This window comes from Rhinolophus sinicus, chromosome 17 (genome assembly GCF_057876585.1).
Source record: "Rhinolophus sinicus isolate RSI-liver-muscle chromosome 17, RSI-T2T, whole genome shotgun sequence".
NCBI classification, from domain to species: domain Eukaryota; kingdom Metazoa; phylum Chordata; class Mammalia; order Chiroptera; family Rhinolophidae; genus Rhinolophus; species Rhinolophus sinicus.
Window position 1 is genome coordinate 154455139 of NC_142517.1, and position 22362 is coordinate 154477500.

Sequence of the window (22362 nt, forward strand, 5' to 3'; positions counted from 1 at the left end):
TGTTACTATTTAAATAGAGTGATTACAACAACATTTTTATATGGAGGAATGTCGGGTATCCGTGCCCCCCTCCCACTTCTCATTCTACATCCCAGAAGCAGAACATCTTCGCCACAATTAAAAATTTAGTAGGGTGAAACACCAGAACTTAAATCACTGTAATTTCTACTGCGCTTATTGAATTTAATTTAGGCTGTTTGAGGCACAAATTAGTTTTGATAATAATTACATTATTCCATTTTTAAAACATGTTCATTCCAAAGATTGTAGCCAACTATAGAGTTTATAGGTAGGAACAGGATATCTGTTACGAGTGCTGAAAGGAAATTATCTTGCAGTTGATTAGTTAATAGTGTCACATTTTGAATTTTCATTCTTTATTTTTCCCTTGAATCAGTCACTAAAGCAGTAGCTTGAGGCATTAAGAGCATAGGGCAAAGCTGAGGGCACTTTCTTCTTTCTAGTCTGGTAGTTAAGAAGTCAAAGAATAGTCTATTCTTGTAATTGGTAATCAAATTAGACAGTGTGCCTGTATATAACATAAAATAAGAAAATTAAAAAAAACAGTTTACATATTTATTTGATGAACTTAAATATTTGTAAGACTTTCTCTATTATATATTGAATATTATATTTCTAAGTGTTTTTAAACACATTTTCTATGAATAAGGAGAATTATCCATCACTGCTGATAATTCTTGCTGTGTATTTGTTCAACAAAGGTGGATTTCTAATGATGAAGTACTAAGTATATGTACAGCTGCCTTTTCTACTTGACTGAGTTAACATTGACATGTGGGTTTGCACGCTGTGTGTGTGTGTTATGTACTTAAGTGTACATTTGTCTACTTAAGGCATTATAGATTTAAATTTACTGAGCACTTGAAAAAGCTCCATGAGTGTCACTGAAATTACGTAGGCGATAGCATTTATTGTTCAGTTGTTATAGATTTAAAGGTGATTTGGCATGCCTTATTACCTAAATTTGCCATCACTCATATTAGAAATTGGCATCTATTGCACAAATCCAGGAGATTAAACAATATGCCATTTATTTTCACCATGAACTTTGCTCTCTAATAGGGATAATTAGTGGTTTCGGATAAGTGTACCTTAACTCCCCTATTATTTTGTATGGTTTTAAAAATGACAACATTTTTGTTATGCTTTCCAAGTTTTGAAAAAGTCAGAGAGCTGTCCATTTAGGTTGTAGTAAAAATCTTAATGCTCTAGAAAAAAATAAATCAAATGCATAGAAAGATGGAGACACTGGTCAAATATGGCACTTTAGCTAAATGAAGAGCTCTTTATTTGACCAGTTTAGACATGGCTTTGGTTGGCAAGCTAATTCTTTGAGCACCACCCTTGAAAATCATGCTAATGAGCCTCTTCACTTCATCAAGTAGGATTGGGGACCTTTTTGTCTGCATCATTAAGGCCCCAAATTGCCCCATTAGCAAGGCCTCCAATTGCCCCTCAGGGTCAATATTTAATGCAGGTGAGCTTAGGTTAACTACCCTCACAACCCTCTGGACAACAAACAATGTGGAGTACCTGCTACAGGGAAATTCATTTTCTACCCAAGTTGCCTTTGTGAAACACCAATATCCACATAAGAATTCTGTTTTAAATTCATTTTATTTTTAAACTTAGGTTTATTATATGTTGCTGATTCCAAGGGTGAGTTTTGAAATGGAAGAAAGAAATTTTTTTCATCCAGTAATCCTATCAATGTTGAACAAGCTTTAATTTTTCCATCTGTAAAATGGGGATAATTGTATTAATATTTTCTTCTAGGTACCTTCTGAGGATGCTGCTGCTGTTAAACAGAGATTGAAGTAACCGCAGACAATAACAAAAGTAATATGAACACTTAGCAAGTTCTTACAGATTTTTTTCTCCAAGATTTTAGCAATTTAAATGGCTTTACTTATTAATTAGTAAGTTAAAAATACATGAAAACTTAGAACTATAAATAGTTCTAATGTAAATATAAATAGTAGTCAGAATGTGTACAAAATTAAAAGTCAGAATAGGATTCTATACTGTTAACATTGAGATACTTTGTAGGACCAGAATATTATACACATTTAAAAACATAAATATAACATTTTTCTTACTCATTAAAATTTGAAGTAGGAGGAAGAGGCAAAATGATTTTTCCTGTATCTCCATTGTCCATTTGGCTTCCTGAAAACTGGTTAATACTCAACTGCTGCTAGTTATCTCTAGAGACTCTCAGTGTTTTGGGGGGAATAGCAATTATCTCCCTGAGCATGCTCAGCAGAATCTACCGGTGATGTCCAGACATGAAACCTTTCATATGTAGCAACTGAAAGATGAGAGCCGTGGTTACAGTTTCCAGCAAGTATGTGAAACAGAAGCCTCGAGATTATATTCCACATCTAAGTAGAGATAACGTTTATGTCTCCTGTGTTAAGGTTAATTTCCATGCATTCAGGACTCCTGAAATCCTCATCACCTCTGTGGCTGGTACCTGCAAAGTCAGTTTTGCTACTGAATGGGGCCCCAATTAGGAAGTGCTTGCTGGTGTCCTTCTAGCAATATCTTGTGTGTCTGAACAATTTTAGTGAAATAAATGTAACAAGGAGAAATGAATTCTCTTTAGCCTCTATTCAGCCAAAATTAGCCTCCGTGGATTCTGGCTCACAAAAGCACCACGGGCCTCTGGCTGTGCTCTGTAGCTGTGAAATAGAATCAAGATTCCATTAGGCATCCCAAGCTGCCTCCTTCTCCAGGGCAGACAATAAAAATGACAACAGGGGATTGTCCCTCAGCTAGTCTAACAAGGGGGTGGGTTCTTTTCTAAATGACTAGATGTCTGTTTAGCTGAGGGAAAAATTTAAAGGGGCCATGGGCCAAATTTTCTTCAATTCTTTGGTTTACATATTTGATTCTTAGGTCATTTTCAGAGAGACCTTGAATTCTACCTCTGTTGGAACTTAGAGGCCATGGCTTTTCCCCTCCAGTTTAAGAATTTGTGTGCTGAGATGAATATAAGAGTCCATACATAGTTCAGATGGTATCATTATTCGGCAAGAGATATCAAAAGTTTTAACAATTGCACATGGATTATTGCTCTTGCCATCTTTTTTTTTCTCTCTCTCTTAACTCAGTAATAGCGATTCCTCCTAACCTAGATAAATTCTAGATTGGAGACAGATTTTCTGTTTTTGGAATTTATTTATGAACAAGAATCCCTAATAGTTAAATTTACTCAGACAACCATGTCTTAATGTGAACATGAAAGGATAGGGCTTTATAACCTTAGTTTCTTAATACTATTGTAAGATGTTATGGTCCTTTTGGGTATCCTGGCCATTCTTCCTTCTGTTGAGGGTCAGGTCTTCAGGTTGTCTGTATCAGAGGTGCCTCCAATCTGCTATAACTTTGCAAAAATCCCTTTTGCCATGAACTCTCAATAAATTTCTCAATTTCTTTCCTGTATCAAAAATCTAAGAACATTTCCTTACCTTACACAAGGATAGATGTGATATAATTTCTTCAGACCTCCCATAAATTTGATTGAACATTCCTTCTCTAATTGGCCCAGTAAATAGAGTTTTGTATTTCCCTTGACAGATGCTATCGAATGAAATTTAATACAGCTTGTCAATGAGTATCAGAAAGTTAAAGAGTTCATCAACCATTCATATTAATTGTACTATATTCACATAGAGTTATAAATGTATGTTTCCTGGTCATTTCTTTGCTTCAATCAAAATTGCTGGTAGGAAGTAATATTATATAATCCATGGTGTCAATTACTAATGGTAGGGGCAAGTAAATCATAGTGTTTTCATTATTGAATTGCTAGTATGTAGAGGTTATAATAATCCATATATAAAGTCTTTAATAAGCAATTATTTATGTGCTCATTTACTGGATGTTGCTGAACGAAGGCATTTCCTCAGCACTAAGTAGAAATTCTATTTATTAATTCTTTCTGTAAAGTCATTGGTATCATAGTTCTATAAAGTTGCTTAAAATAATATGCTACATATTTGTTATGGCATTTTAGAAAAACAGTAAAATAAAATGAAAGGCACTGCAAATAATAAAATATTAACTGCCACTTATAAAATATAATAACTGATTTTAAGATTTAAAAAACTGCATTTACCTTAGTTTTGAACATTGAAGCTGCAATTTGAATCTAAAGTATTCATGGTCAGAAAACTTGAGTTCTAAAAATGGTTTTGCCATTTATATTTTATTGCATGGCCTCATGAAAGAGTCTGAAAAATCTTTGCGACTTAATATCCTTATCTATAAAGGATATTTCACTACCAAATATTTTATCAATCATCTTGAGAGTTGGCATATTTTGTTAAATATCACCATAATAAATACAGTAGACTAATCAGATCACCAACTTGTTAACATACATATATATATATATATATATATATATATATATATATATATATATACACACACACACACACACACACACACACACATACATAGCGGGGAGTACTTGTAAACCAGTCTGAACAGGGAACTCTGAGATCCTGAGAATGATCTAGCTGGGGAGAGAGCAGGCTCCAGGTGGGCACATCTTTTTTGGCCTTGAAGACTCTTCTGGTGAGGCTTCTCCACATATTGAGAGGAGTGTGGCTCTTGAAAGCATTAGGTTCAAGGCAGAAGCCCTTATGCTTTCATCTAAAGATGGCACTTGCATTGACTATTACCACCTGTAGCTTGACAGGCCATGAGGAGAGAGCAGATAGTGGAACCTGGAGACAGAGAAGGTGATATCAACATAAGTGTCTTACGTAGCTGAACTTCTGCCCTAGGCAAGCAGCCAGGCTGTTCCATAAAGAAGCAGGAGATCAATATGCAGAACTTCCTGAACTGAGTCTTCCCTTTCTCGTTCATCTCCTATTGGTGCTTTCCATTGGTCAAACCCAGCCAGGAGTCAGAAGGACAAAGGAGATGGTTGATACAGTCAATGCAGGTCAGCCTCTGAGAAAAAGAACAGGGAAAAGAAGGGCAGATAGGGAATCTGGAGGGGAAACAGAAGAAATCCAACAGGGCTTCTCCATAGGGAAGTAATCCAATTTACAAAGAGTTCCTTCCTCAGTGTGAACGATGACTGAAGATTGGAGAGACTGGAGGTAGAAATGTCCTCTCAGAGTCTATGGCAAAAAATTATGTGTGTGTGTGTGTGTGTGTGTGTGTGTGTGTTCATTATCCATATGTTACCTTATTGGTTGTTCACAATACCATAACTTTACAATGTAAGGTGTTAAGTACTGTAAGATCTTTTATTTTTCTTTATTAATTGAAGAAACCAATAGCCCAAGATTTAAATGACTTGTCTAAGACCATTTTGGCCTTTCTGATTCCCTGCTTGTTTTTCTGAGCAATGCTGTTATCAACTGTATCTTGAGCATTGGTTGTGGGGACTGCTAGAAAATCTAAGGTGGGATGGCTGAACAGCAGTGTTGGCAAAGCATAGTGATTCTTAGCTTTCTTTTCTAGTCTGCAAACTTGAGGGTTGAGAAAGGAGTGGTATGGTGAAATGCATTATAAAAATATTCTTTAGCCACTTAAAATAGTAGAGATTATTCAAGGCCTAATTTTAAATATCCTACTATGCTACTCTAAAATTAACAAATTAAAATTTAAAAAAGTACATGTCACATGAGATTTTTAAGATTTTTTTAAAGAAGATTGAACAAGATGAATTTCCTAATGGTAATATTTTATGGAAAATATAGTCCTACTAAAAAGTCAGAGAACTACATATTATGTAAGGACCGACAAGCTCCAGGTCATATATATATATAAAGTAGTTATCAAATAGTATTACTCTTATGGAAGAGGATAATAAGTATTCTGGGGTGGGGGCAATTTTTAAAACCATTCTGTAAGTGCAGTGGAAATGTCACATGGTATCCCATTGAAGGCTCTGAAAAGCCCTGCAATGACAAGGCTAATTCATTTTGCTTAAACTATAGAAGAGATTCATTGATTGACCTCTATCAAAATAGAGAAGGCAGTTAGAAATGAATTCTCTCCCAAGCCTTTATTTGATATACTCAACTCCTTATTATTTTGGTGGTTTAAATTGGAGAAACAGTGATTATTTTGAAGTGTTCTTTGGAGGTCATAATGTTTTCTCAGCTCTGCTGATATAAAATGTTTGTTTGAGGAATATGATCCTCTCTTTTGTGAGTTAATTTTCTCAAAAGGAGTAATAGAGAGCTTTGTATTCTATAGTACAGAGGGTGCCAAAAAAATGTATACACATTTTAAGCAAGGAAAACCTATTAAACTTGTAATACTCAATATGTACTGGTAACAAATGATGAATGCAAATCACGTTTAACTTCTGCAATTACAAGAGGTGCTCAAAGTAGATACCATCAGCGTCCAGACACTTCTGATTGTGGCGAACAACTGCTTGAGCAACGTTGACCAAAGTGTCCACTTGTATAAATTTTTTGGCACCCCTGGTATAAAAGCACCATAAATCCCTCTACATCACGCTTTGATTTCACCGTTATTTTCAGAAATTGTTCAAATCTAATAACTAGATTTAAAAGTTTTCCTTCATCTAAGGTAACATCTAAGACCGTGGAGTCCTCCATAAGGGTAGCCTAAGTGTTTCAAAAACAACTCAAAGCATTTCCTCTTCTTATATTGTTTAGCTAAAAATATTCATTCAGATTATTACAGAAGTTAATGGAATTTCTAACCCATTTTTTAGTAATGAAAATAATTTGTTCTTATATTAAATAGCAAGGTTATTAAGTCTGTCTTCCAGGAATTCTTTCCTTTCCACACATCTTCTGGCCTTAGAACCCCACACCCCACCCCTACATGTGCTCTGGTCCAGGATTGGCCCAAGGAGTATGAAAACTATAACTGGAGCTTGGAGAGGGAACATTCCATTTTTCTCTGTTAGTGCAGCTATTGGTAAATGGACCCTGTGCTGCTGCTGACGATGATTCTATCCACAGCAGCATAGCGAGAACTATGGCAGCAGGAGAGAATAAGGATAATGTACAGGAAGAAGAGAGACGAAGGCAGGAGAGCTAATGCATCCTTCGTTCCTTAAGCTCATTGGAGTTGAGATTCTACCACTTGCAACTGAAAATGATCTGATGAGCACACCAAAGAACAGGAATTTTTTGATTATTTGATATTTATGCCAGCCGGGTGTCAAATATTTTGTCTCACAACTCCTTCTTTGAAGATGATTCACTTTGATGACACTGAATGCAGCTAAAAAAATGAATCCTTTATTTGCATATGCAAAAATTTTTAAAAAGTACTTGTGATTTCTGATAAATTAAAACTTATTATATTTTTCCATATTATGTAAAGCAACTGTAGACTGTTTAAGAAAAGATTTGACTTGGAGATTCAGGATTTTGTTTCATGGGTAAAAAGGTTTTTGAACAAAAAATAAAAAAAGTAATTAGAACTCGGTAACTTTTGACCTCTCTATATATATACACAATAGATCACAATTCATAGAAAGTAATATTTGCAACAAAATTCGGGTCTCTTGATTATTGAGAAGTTGATTACTCCTACTGCTTGAGAATTCTGATTTTTAGTATAATGTTTTCACTTTAGTATAATGCTGTACTTTACATATTTTATATTTTACTTATAAAATATAAATATATACATACATTTATTTTTTGACAAAAGCAAATTATTTTTACTTGTCCCGCTGTCCATCTCTAGCCAGCCAGAGAATAGGATGTACTGATGATTCTTGGTTACTGTTCTGGATTTCAATCTGTCTATGGTGAAAAATTTTGGAGTTGTTAGCAAATCCACAGTGAGTGGGTACTGTGTATCTCACATGTTGAATTTATAATGGGAGACATGAAAATAGGGGCCCGTGGAGAAATCCACTGACTTCTGCTGACAATGACGTTTTGAAGTTCAGCTAGGAGGTCTGACAATTAAATTCACCAACTTGTTGCAACGATGTTGCTAACTTTTTTTTTATATCAGAGGGATTATTCATTATAAATTTGTATCAACTGGGAAAACACAGTGATTTTTAGCTTTCTTTTATATTCTGCAAACTTGAGGGTTGAGAGAGGAGTGGTATGGTGAAAAGCATTATAAAAATATTCTTTAGCCACTTAAATAGTAGAGATTATTCAAGTCCTAATTTTAAATATCCTACTGTTACTCTAAAATTACAAATTAAAATTTAAAAAATTGCGTATCACATGAGATTTTTTTTTAAGAAGATTTAACAAGATGAATTTCCTAATGGTAATATTTTATGGAAAATATAGTCCTGCTAAAAAGTCAGAGAACTACATATTATGTAAGGACCGACAAGCTCCGGGTCATAGATATATAAAAAGTAGTTACCAAATAGTATTACTCTTATGGAAGAAGATAATAAGTATTCTGGGGTGGGGGCAATTTTTAAAACCATTCTGTAAGTCCAATGGAAATGTCACATGGTAGCCCATTGAAGGCTCTGAAAAACCCTGCAATGACAAGGCTAACTCAATTTGCTTAAACTGTAGCACTTCCAAGTTTACTATTTTGAAGTGCTGAAAAGGCCGCTTGGAAAAGTTAGACGACCTGAAATTTTCGCCAACGATTCATGGCTCTTGCATCACAACAATGCACCAGCTCACACAGCACTGTCTGTGAGTAAGTTTTTAGCCAGTAAATAAATAACTGTGTTGGACCACCCTCCCTACACACCTGATCTGGCCTCCAATGATTCCTTTCGTTACCCAAAGGTAAAAGAAATATTAAAAGGAAGACATTTTGATGACATTCGGGGCATCAAGAGTAATCTGACGACAGCTCTGTTGGCCATTCCAGAAAAAGAGTGCCAAAATTGCTTTGAAGGGTGGACTAGGTGCTGGCGTCGGTGCATAACTTCCCAAGGGGAGTACTTCGAAGGTGACCATAGTGATATTCAGCAATGAGGTATGCAGCACTTTTTCTCGGATGAGTTTGCAAACTTAATTGTCTGACCTTGTACTCTAAAACATCCTGGACTTGTATACAACCAATACGAGTGTTCTCCATATTCTATTCTTTATCTCTTAATAAATAACTATGAAGTAGTTATGATTTAAAAGTGCTTTTTACATGTATGACCTTATTTAATCCTCATAACAAAATTTTGAGGAGGTCATTAGTATTCCCATTTTATAGAATACAAAACTAAGGTTCATAGATTTTTATAACTTTCTGAAGGCTACTCAGCTAGCAAAGTGGCAGAGCTTCTGTTGAAACATGTCTTTTGCTTCAAAATCTAAGCATTTTCCAGTATTGCCTTTCCAAACAGAACAACTAGATAACAATTTTCTATGTAGAGGATTTCATTTTATCGGTTACATTACAATATTGTAATAATCTTTATATTTATTGAAACAAAAGTCTTTAAAAAAACTTTGACTTTATATTTCACTACTTCATTGTTCTCTTCCCTAGCCCAAACCAGGCAAAATGAAACTGGATAAGGTAGGAGAGAGGGGGGAGATCCATTTCACACTTTGTTTGCATTGCCCTTGGCATGTAAAGTTAGGCAAACTAGAGACAACCACAAATCCCCCTATTTGACCACTTGTCCAAAGGTGAGGTGAAAAGGTTTAGTGGGAAAAGTTTGACATTTTATCCCCAAACAAATATTAGAGATTATCTGTGGAATTAAATTATCCATATGTACACAGTCTAGGGAATTAACTCTATCTGAAATGGTGGATTATTCCAGAAATTGAAACTAAGCCCTTAAGGCACTCCTTTTACTTTGTTCCCTGTATTTTTTTACAATGAGCTTTTAGATTATTTTGGCTATTTTGATGGCTGCTTTTCAGTATGCTCCTATTCAGTATGTATTTGTGCACTGCTCTGCTTGGTTTGAACAATTTTTTTAGAAAATATTCCCTTGATAGCCCTAGAAGCAGACAAGTATTACTTGAAGGGGAAAAGGAGATTTCTATTAGGTTTAAGAGTCACAAGTGAACAGAAGAAATTTGAGAAGTATAAAATACTCCACAGACTGCAAATCCAAAACCAAAACATGGCTAACAAGGTTTTGACAAAATAAAAGCCCCACAGGTTTTTCCCATAGTTTTTGTAAGTGGTACTTTTAGCGAGTTATTCTTTATGTATGTACATAATACTATGTGTATATAATGTAAATTAATACATGTATATAATATTATGTTACACATATAGGTAAAATTTACTTTACAGTTTTCTAAGTGACCCTAGATCTAAAATAGAATTAGGAAAATCAAGCAAAATAAAAATAATTATAATGTTGTCCGCACCACTTTTTGAAAGTCCTAGAAATTATTTTAGTGATGGAAGTATATTAAGGGATATGTCAAAGCAGTAAGTTCATCACCCACTTTAGCTTATTATTTGCTATAATTAAATGTTGGCAAGTTGCTAACACATTCAATAAATGCGACTTCTCTGTATGACTTTGAGTTTGGTGATATGGCCTCAAAAAAATGGGAAACCTTAGAATAGGATGGGTGAGTGAGGGATCCACTAGGGGAATTACATTCTTCCTTTTGTTCCTGAATTTTTTCCCCAGCCAGCAGAAACAGCAAACGTGAGTGGAGGCACATTAAATTAATTACCTAGAAAATTTTACACATTTTAAATGTCAAAGAAACTAAGCATAGTCTTTATTCTTATTTAAATTACATCTTATATAGTTCTATACACTGAAGAATTTTTAGCAGTCATTCATATTTTGTTTTGTAGTTTGAACTAATTACATGATCCGTGGAGATGGTATTTCCCATACCTTTTTTTTATTTCCACGGAACAGGGACCTCAAGGTCAGGTGGTAAAACTTTCTGGTTTCCCATAGTGAGCCGGGTAAAATGACATGGGTTCTGATTTATTATGTCCATCTCTTACCAGTACCTTGGGTCTATTCAAGCGACAGGGAACTGAGATGTATAGCTCCATATATTTATTCTAAAATTAGATTGTAAAATTCAAATGTGAGTCAGTGATTAAGAGTGATGGCAGCTTAGTATGACCAAGTACTGATAAAGGAACAACTGCCCGAGCATTATCTAATAATATTGTACACAGTTTGGGTGTTTCTAGTTACTGTTGGACGTGCCTCTAAGACTTATTAAAGACTGCCACAGACTACGACTCATTGATTCATTTATTCCTTCCTTCAGCAAATGTTTAATTGACCACAGCAGTCAATATAGGACGAAGAAATGGGCCTCTGCTGATGAAGTGAAGTCTAAGACAATTATATAACTTTAATTTGCATTACAGTAACCTAAAAGACTTGTTAAAATACAGATTGTTGGGCCCCACCCCTAAGACTGTTATGAAGAATGTCTGGGGTATGGCCCAGGAGTTTGCTTTTGTAACAAATTCCCAGGTGATGCTGATGCTGCTTATTTAGTGACAACACCTTGAAATCACTGCTCTAAGCTACTGCCCCCATGTACATGTAGCTTAAATAATTACTCCTTTAACTGGAAATACGTTATGTTTAGAAAAGGGACAAGTCTCAATGTGTCACATGCTATTTAATCAATTACATGCATTCATTCTTGAGGGAATAGCAGGGACGATGAAAACCAGTGTCAAGAATTTTTATATATTCTCTGAGAAACAGGTATTTAAGTTACTTAGAAGTAGTTTCAGGGGTTAAATATTTTTCAGCGATTGCTCAGTGCTGATGAAATACACAGCAAAAATGGTCATCTCCTTGAAATCTGTTGTAGAATCTTACTTTTAATAATTCTATGTTCTGTGTAAGAAGTTTGTACCAAAAAAAATAAAAATTTAAAAAAGTGACAGGCTCAGGAATGATTTCAATCTGATGAGCCTCCCAGAAGAGATTTTATTCTGTGGGAGTAAAGAACCCTGAGAATCTGAACTAAATTACTCAGGTCATTAAGACATTTTTGACAGTTCTAAATAGTGCTCTGAGAGCCAAGCCAGGAGAATGCTACGGCTTCTGAAGACCGAACTCATTGCCACAGAATCGCCACCTCCCTGGCCCATTGAAATACTGCAAAATGCACATAAAAGGGAAGTGCTGGTAAACATCTCAGTCTCACATCTCATCGAGAAGTTTTAATATGTATTATATCGGATGCTTTCCAATTTGATTGTAGCGGTTATGTGAATTTTACATTAGTTTATTTATGTGTTGTATCTCTGTGGTATGTGAGGACTCAAGAAAATATGTGAGAAATGGAATCATTTGTATAGCTTAAAAGTAGCAAAACAGAGTTAATATAAGCAAATTTTAAAATGTGGTTCAGCAAAATCATTCCCTATATGCTGTTTGGAATATTGTAGGAGGAGAACCATAGCTTCCAAATTTGTTAGCAGGTTTCCCCCCTTACATATGAATAATATAACTAAATATTAATTTTTATTGCTATTTCCCATATAAAATATTTATACTATGCAGATTTTATGTTCAAATATTTCTTTTTAGATTAATTTAATAAAATATTTGTTTGTTTGTTTTTTCCTGTAAAGCTCCTGATTGCCTCTTGTAAAATGATGCAGTGGGTAGAGGTCATTTCACCAGAGATGAAGATCATAAAAATAATTGTTGAGAAAAAAAATGAAACATTTTGCACACAATTCCAATTCCTGCCTCACCAGAAATTGGTAGTTAGCAGGGAAAGCTAAGGAAACAATGAACACAGTTTAATATTGTAGACAGGAAAGTAAAAATGTGAAATAACTTTCCAGTTTATTTATTTTGTTTTCAACAGCTATTATTCAGAGAAACCATGATTTCAGGATCTAGAACATAAAAATTATGCCATTATCCATTTGGTGACACAAATTGTGATTCCACAAGAAAAAAAGGCAACTATTCAACCCTTCGATGAGAAGCCTTATTTATTTAGACGGAGTTTGGATTCCTGTTTATTCCAAGCATCATCTTAATAATTATTTAATTTAATATATTGTATGAATTCTTAATAGGACACAGGATAGCAAATTCTTTGAAAAAAGGGATTACATATCAATCAGCGATTATTAATGGATCTTCCATTTAGCGTTTAACAAATCTTTGTTAATATTTTAGCTATATTTCGGATAGGCAGACCACAGGGCAAAGTCAGTGTTTCATTCCTCAGCTCTGCCCTCTCTAACTGCCTGATTTCTAGGACCCATTTTTGTGAGGAGATGAGAATAAATGGCCTCTGAAGCTCTTGCTACCTCTAACATGCTATTCGGCATAATAGAAAGCTGTACAAGACTACTGCACCAAGCACTGAAATATTGCATGAATTCACACAGTGTAAATTACAATATTCTCTTTGACATGACATCCCCTTCTGGTTCTTCTCATCTGCACTCTTACTACATCCAATTTTCTGTTTCATCAACGCCTCCAAGTCTCAGCTGTAATCCTCTGTGCTTTTTTGTTGTACCCAGCTCAGAAGTCTTGAAATAATATTTCAGCTCCCATCCTTCTTCCAAACTGGCCCTCGACATCCAAGAGCTGTATCCACCTAGCCCTGACTTTTTGTTTCAGGCACTGAGGTGCTAAGGGCCATTGGCGAAGAGTAACCTTGACTGGCATGGTGCTGCTGCAGCAAGGGTATGGCAAGGGCCCTCAGATGGGCCCACGATATCAAATAGATAATTTGCAAGCTGCTCTTCATCTCACACAGAGACTATGCCAAACATCCATCATGCTAGGCCATGTTTATCCCTATGGCAGGTGATCTAGCCTTCTCATTGGTAGATAAACCCAACATGGACTTGCTCCATTTTCCACTCTCCTTCCAATAAATCCACCCTTGTTTGTTTTTCTCCTCTCCCAGAGAAAAAGCATCTCACCTCCTGTTTACTAAATTTCCTTAGCTGAAATCCAGTTGAATCTATCTTCTAAATAACTCCTAAATTATCTTCCCAGCCTCCCTCTGCACTCACACATAGGTAGTTTGGAGTGCAACATTTTCCCGCTTTGACTATTGCCCTGACTTCACTTTCCTCGATGTTGCCCGTGTTCCCAAAAGAAAGTAGTCTCCACATCACTGAACAGTGAGGGTGTTGGTTCTAAAATTTCTGATTCTTCAGCTTAAACTTATTTATTGGCCCTTATTGTGTATGGAATTCTCTTCAGTAGTGTAGATGGCATCCTCCAATCCTTCCCTTGTCTTTCCAAACTTTTATTCCAAGTTTATCCACATTAAGATATGATATCACCTACTCCATGAGGACAAATTAGTTTGTTGTTTTACCTACAGTGACTCTCCTGAGATTACCTTCATGGGACTTTCCTACTTATCCTTCTTTCTCTGTTTAGTTTGCGAGCACATCCTAAAACATCACCAGAGTCATATGGTTCAAATCATAGACATTCTCAGGGAAGGGATCTGGTCTATTTTTTCTGCATATCCTGTTCCTTAGTATCACTAAATTCGTGTGGATTGAATGTATGAAAAGATGAATGAATACTGTTGAATATATACCAATTTGAGAATATTTTCAACTCAGCAACAATAGCTAATTAGCATGACACAGGTGGGAGGATGCCGTATCAGCAATCAAGGACTCAAAATCATATCTCTGTCCTCAACTAGACATCTGACATCAATTTCCTCATATGTAAAATGAGGATTATTATGATTCATGCCATAGCTGTTCAAATGGAAAAATTTAAGTGAAAGCACTTTACAAATATCATTTATTATGTATGACTAGGAGATTATTTCATTCTCTTTTATCTTAATTATCTTGTATGCTCAATGCCTGACACATAGTAACAATTAGTTGTTTACCCCCAACTTTTTATTCTCTCTATTTCATAGATCTGGTCAATATTTTCTAAATATTTTTATTTCAACAGTGGGTTTCCAGGATAGATTTCACATTTATATAACTCATAGCCTATCTTTCTCTTTCTCTTTCACAAATGCATTATGCAAGCACATAGCATCCCCTTCACCCTCTCCTCCAGACACACTCAGGAGAAGACTGTTTAAGGTCATTTGCAATGCCATAAAAAATTTATTCACATTTTATATAACTTATAGTTTATATGCATATGTTTATTAAAAGTATGATATTTTTTAAACAACCAATTGTTTCTATGGAAAGTAAGATTATGCAATCTAAATATATTAATAAATTGTGAGCAACTGAGACCCTAAATATAAATGTAAATCCTCTCATTTCATTGACATGTGTATTTAGTGTCCTATGAGCAAATAAGAGGTATTTTCAGTCTTGTGAAATTTATAATCTAGTCAGAAAGGCAAACTTGCAAATATGTAAATACTGCAATCAAAATACCACAGCCTTGTCCATTTGAACATCACACAGAATGTTCAAATCTTTGTGATTCACTCTCCAACTGCTTGGCTTCAGAATACCTAATTTTCTTACTGGTTTATCTTTCTTAAGTAATTTTGAAATTTTTTAGAAATGCTCAAGTGTGTCCATGAATGGCTCCTGTTGTCACTTCCCTTGGCTATTGATGGGTTTGCAAGTTTTGCCAAGCTGCCAGCTCTCTGAGGCTGGACTTCAAGTCTTGTGTTTTTTGCCTTGACTGCTTCCATCTATGATGCTCAAAATCAGTGAAGACTGCAGAGGCATTGTTCTTACTAGCAATAGACCTTTACACTTTATTATGCTTGACACTTAATTGAGAGGGAGAGTCTTCCAGCAAAGTTGCTCTCCTCCCCAAAAGTTACAGTGACAAGGCCCTTCCTCAGGCCAGAGCCCAATAGACATTGTGATGGTCTCCGAAATGCTCACCCCAGTCCTTACACACGGAAGGATGTGCTGCTCAACTGTGAGAGTTGTGGTCAGCAGACAGTTTCCACCTCTCAGCTACTTCAAGACCTACTTCTGCAGCAAAGAATCTCCTCACCCAAGGTCGTACCCTTCCCAGGGAACTCTGTTGTGCTAGACAGCTCTGATGGGCAGTTTTTACCCCAGGACTCACTGTTGGGTTGACCGGCACCACAATTCAATTGCTCCCAATACCCAATCCTGTTTCCTCTTCTTCCTTTCTTTAGTGTGTATTGATCCCTAATAAACATCTTGCACAATAAACTGTCTCATAACTGTTTCTGGAGAACCTCATCTGTGATACGATTTGTCATAAGCTGGCTGTTGTCTGCTCCCTCTGACACCAAGCCCACCTCTGACCATGGCCGGCATCATCTAGAGTAGATCTTTCCCTATTCACCCATGAAATAAAGCTTTTGCAAAGCCTCTGGTGCTTAGTGCTGTGCTTGACACCTGAATCCCTCAAAGAATCTCTCCTCCCACTGCCCAGGAGAATACGCCTTTCAAGGTGCTCAGGCTGTGGAGAACAAAAGCTGACAAAAGCAGTTTTTTTGCAAACAATTCCTGCTTTCTATTTTGCAACTTCTCCAGTTCAAGAAAGCCCAAGTTTGTCTAACAGCTTGGAAAGATGTAGTTTGGCAGAAAGAAAAATGTACTGAGAACAAAACATGAGCAGATATCTTAACAAATTATCCCAAGGTTTTAAGCAGGGGAATATCAATGTCATTCCCATGCTTTGGAAAGAGAACTATATCAAGGAAATAAAGAATGGATTGGGGTTTGGGTGGGTTGAAAGCAAATGGAGACAAAGATCAGAAATGGAACTAACGGTTAGTCTAAGCAAGAGGGGAGTGAAACCTTGACTATAAAAGAATCTATGAAGATAGAAGGAGACTGAATAAGAGTGATATTTCAGAGTGAGATGTGAAATATGTAACTGATTTTAGAATTTGAAGAGGGGGAAGGGGTCAAAAGTGACTAAAGATTCTATTTTGAGCTAATGAAAAGATGAAAAGGCCATCAACGAGTAAGTGCTGGTAGAAGAACGAGAACTGAAATTTCCTAGCTTTTAACAGAAAACAAACAGATAAACAAGAAAAAATCCCAGAAATCTCCAAAAAAAAAGGGTAGAGACAAATTATTTCCTAACTCACCCTCTTTTCTCAGAAGAGAAAATAACTGATGAATATTCAATTCCATCATCATTTGGGATCAGGTTAAGTGAGAGGAATGGGGTTCCACAATCTTTTGACATCATTACATTAATAAAAGAAGAAAGCTTTTGACCCCAAATGAAAAATTTCTTTCTTGTCATTTAAATATTAGCTATTAAATATCTGCTTCCTGGAATCTGAAATAAAAACTCCATGTCTCTTAGAAATATCTGTAAAACACATAGTTTTCATTCACAATATGTCTCCTTACTACGACATGGAAAATACTAATATAATTCACACTTTTTCTATTTGACATGTTTGACACAGCAGCATTTATAGTGTAAAGATTATTTTAAATAAAGATTTTCTAAAAATTTTAGGAGTAATAATAATTATGGTTTTTAAAGAGCCAGTATTTATTGAGCACTTATTATGTGCGAGTTGATATGGTTTCCTACATGACCTTGTCTTCCTTATATACAGGCTTTGAAGGAGGTGTAATTATGGTACCTATTTTACAGAAGTGAAAATGATGCCAAGAGATTTTTAGTAAAGCTCTCAAAGTCACATGACTTGTAAATGTAGAAGAGAAGATATGAAAATAGAACTGATTTCCAAACATTCTATCTTGAATACATAATATATTACCTTTTCTCCAAAGCACCAAACCTTGAATTTAGATTTCTGTAGGTTAAAATAAGTAGCTTGAAAAATTCTAAATAAATTTTGAAATGAAAGCATTAGTTGCTTGTCATGAGTGTTGTTGCTAATCAATGTGTTAAGAGAAAGCAATATTTATGGAATTTTCCTACGTAATGGCCCTCAACATGTAGATGATTTTGGCAGAATACTATTTAAAAAAATGTAATTGATATTTTTTTGTGAAATATCAAGATTTTGTTCAGTTCAAAATGTGTCATTTACACAGAGAGCTACAAAATCATGAATGCAATGGCTCATTTTTAAGTACCTTTTGAAAGGCTGAAGCAATTGAGTCCCATGATTAAAGCTATCATGCCTATTTAATTTTTATATTATTTCAGATAATTGGAAAAAATTAAAAATAACAAAGTTTTGGAATGTACAATTCTCTTGTTTTGGGGCTTCACTTTATAATACTTTGAAATAATTGATCAAAAGCTTGTATACCTTTATTCCAAAGTTGAAGCAACATACCTGTGAATCATTTCAACAGTTACTTTGTGATTCAGCAAATTATGACATTTTTCTGGCTAGTTCTTATGCCAGCATAGTATAATAGTAGAGACAAATACTTTGGAATTGGATACTGTACTAGTTATAGCAATATCAGACTGTGGTTTAAAAAAAAAAAAAAAGAAAAAGAAAAAGACTACAAAGCATATGTCTCAAACACAGACCAAGCTTGCTCCAGTTCTGTTGGCAAAGTGAATGGATGGTGGGAAGTGTTCTACTCCATGCTGTTATTCAAGGATCCAGGTAATGAGGCCTCTGACATTTTCACCAATGTGGTATTGACATCTAGCTGATAGAAAGGGGTGGCAGGGAACACTAGAAGATTTTCAGTGGGAGTTTTTAAAGGGCCAGGAATTTAAATTGTACACATCACTTCCACTCATATTCCATTGGCTAAAACCCAATTGTATAAAGATACCTTACTGCAAGGAAGACTGGAGAATACAGTCTGTGTCCACAAGAAGAAGAATTTGATATTGGTATACGATGTTGGACAATTTAGTTTGTGAACTTGTTGTAATGATGTTGCTAAACTTTTTTGATATCAGAGTGATTATTCATTATGAATTTGTACCAACTGGACAAGCAGTTAACCAAGTTCACTATTTGGAAGTGCTGAAAAGAATGCATGAAAAAGTTAGACGAAAATCACTTGAACTTTTCACCAACAATTCATGGCTCTTGCATCACAATAATACATCAACTCACACGGCACTGTCTGTGATGGAGTTTTTAGCCAGTAAACAAATAACTGTATTGGAACACCCTCCCTAGTCACCTGATCTGGCCTCCAATGACTTCTTTACATGAAGTTAAAGGAAATATTGAAAGGAAGACATTTTCAGGACATCAAGGATAATACGAGGACAGCTCTGGTGGCCATTCCAGAAAGAGTTCCAAAATTGCTTTAAAGGGTGGACTAGGCACTGGCATCGGTGCATAGCTTCCCAAGGAGAGTATTTAGAAGATGACTGTAGTGATATTCAACAATGAGTTATGTAGCACTTTTTCTACGATCAGTTTGCAAACTTAATGTCAGTCCTCGTATTCATGAAGACATCTGCTACAGACAAAGGTAGATTTAAGTACCAATATTGCTACTTACTTCCTGTGAATTTGGGCATATTTGTTAATTTTTTGAGACCTGTTTCCTCTTTTGTAAATGGTAATAATACTAATTCATACTTCATACAATTATTATAAAGATTAAGTGTGATTTGCCTATAGTGTGCTTAGCTCAGTATTCAGCAATAGGAACTACTTGATAAATGGTAATTATTGTCTTTGTGTGAGAAGTTATTCAAATACATAGTTTTGGATATTATAATAAAAGTTATAAAAACTGGCTAGGTATGAAGGAAGATGAGAAACTACTGTAAAAAATCTTAAGGGACAAATTGCAATGCAGGCTTATATTATGATTGTTACCCGTAACAATAATGATAGTTCACATTCATTGAGAACTAATTTGGTTAAGATCGTTATGTAGATTAATTTCTTCAATACTCACAAAATCTTAGGTAAATGCAATTATTACACCTATTTTTTTTTTCAGTTGAGGCAACAGAGGTTTGGAAAAATTAAGTAACTTACACAAATACACAACCAGAAAATTATAGAAATAAAATTTGATTCCAGGTCCATTTTGTTGGAGAGTTCAGGTTCTAAAAAGAAGTCCGTACCAGACTCTAGAGTGAAGGCAGTTCATCAAACAAGACTTGAGGTTAAAAACAGAAATGAATGGAATTTATCAAGGGTGTTTTGAATGATTGTTGACTTTTCTCATCCAAGACCAAGAACATGAAAAGTTAAATTTAAAGTCCAGAGGTCCATCTCATAGGATGGAGCAAGGAGACCGTCATCAGCAACAACAACTTTGCTCACTTAAAATTTTTGCCTAGAGCAAAATGACATCTCAGAGTGTGAGGTTGTGTGGGGGGCAGAAACACCTAAATATTTGTAGGATGGTGTCTACAATTCAGCTTCTCACTCCAGGGGGTTAGGATGTCACCTTGGGGTATTGCCAGGCCATGGCTGAGGTCCTTATCATCCCTACCACACCAAGAGGGTGCACAATAAATAATCCCGCTGCCACATAGAGTCATTAAAAGAATTTGAAGTTTGATGGCTCCGGGAACACCTCCAGGAGCAGGTGAGTGCCAGAGCAGTCTTATAGATAGTGAGTGATCAGCCTGCAGTATGTGCTCAGAGGTGGACGCAAGTGGCGGATATAATTTGGGGATTGTGGGTTTTCCTAGGTTGGGGCTGGTTGCTACTTTTGGGGCTTAGATTCCATGAAGTACAGCCTCTGCTTGGGCTTAAGCCAGAATCCAAACAACTGTTTAGAGTGCCTTCTTTGATCCCCTCAAATGAATGCAGTCTTGCCTGCCAATGAATCCCTAGATATCTTGTATGCAGTGCTCTCCCTCAGTTATGTATATAGACTTTTCATGACTTTAAAGTAATAAATAAATAAATGAAAAGTAAATAAGCAAATAAATAAATAAAGAACACAATTATTTGCAGTTTTCTATGAATGTGATTCAAATAGGGGAGGGTCAGATTTCCAGAGACATTTTGATATCAGATGAAGGTGGGGGTTGGTTTGGGCAATGGAGTTAGAAGAATAAAAATAACAGAAAACATTGATAAAGTAACTTCTGCCTGCTGGAAGGTGCCATATCTTGGATAAAATTATCCAACTGCTGCACATAATCTTGCGACACATTTCAAGATTGTAATAATGTCTCCATTTTTTAGCCCCCAAACAGAAATAACTGACATCATCACCTTCTGTTATTAATAATTTGTGCTTTATTTTTAGTAAAGAAAAGCTTTTTGCTCCATTTCTGAGCTAGAGCTTTTCTTAGAATTCACATGCATGCACACAGAAAGCTTCTGTTATGGATTTTAAGGATGCCAATGCCATGGGCTTCCTTTTCATTTTCAATTTAGAATTAAATAATGCACTCTAACAACGACAACACTGAAACAAACACCACAAGGCAAGGGTGTTTGCCATTTGAAGTGGAATAGAAGTCTGCCGCTGTTAATGGGACCACGCTGTAACTCTCCTGAGCTACATGAGAGCTAGATATATCCCTGTGGAAAGTAGCAATTACCTTCAATCTCCCTGATCTGAAGTAATCCTTGCTACATGCGTCCCTCATTGTGAGTGATGAGGCCCACTGTTTGCTGAGTCTAAAACCAAATGATCTTTCACAAGCAAAATTTAAACTTGAAATAGGATTCTCTAGCTCCTGATTCTGAGTCTATTTTTTTTCGTGTACTTTATACATTCCCAAATCAGGCTCAAGCTGGCTACAGATGGTGCTGGTGTGTAATGAGAAGGGCTCTGAAGCTGCTCCAGCTCCCAAGGGAGGATTCGGTAATGGAACTAACTATGTATTGTCCACCTTATATACTAGATTTGATTTTGGACTATTTGCCCAACTGTGTTTGTTTATTTCTCAACACTGGAGGGCTTCCATTAGCTCCAGGCTGATTGAACATCGACTATGGAGTAAGAAGGAACAGAACATTTTTTTCCCCCTGAATGCTGATGTAATCCCTTTTCTTTTACTGACAACTGAGTAATATTTGCCATTGGAAACTGTTAGAAATGAGGTGATATTTGCAGTCATTAGTGAGAAAGAATTGTTTTGATCCCAGGGAACAAAGTGAGCATTATTTTGTGGATGACAGTGTTTCAGAAGTTGGTGCCTAAAACTTGTGTATTCAAGAGCCTGAAAGAGAAACTGCTCATGTTTTAAAGCTGAAAATTACCTTGTTTCGGTAAATCAAAAGATTAATATTTAAGACCTCATAAATTTTGCTCACAGAGCATAGCCAAATATTATTATCATAACGAAAACAAAAACCTCAACTCAGCAAATTAGTCACCAAAGATCACATGTAAATTGACATTTTTGTTTCTTAACTAATGGAATCATTTGTCATTTTACTGAAGCAGTTCATTATAAAAATAAATTAAGAATAAGTAAATTGTAGTCATAGCAATCATGATGAAATTATTAGTAATTACATTTACGGGCATGAAAGTTTTTTGCATGCTTCTTATCAGCAGATATTATTCAAAATAATTTTGGAAATAAGCATTGATGTTGTATCAGGTTTATTTTCTAATTTAAAAAAAGCATACTGGAAGTAAGAAAGAGAGTTGCTAATTAACATT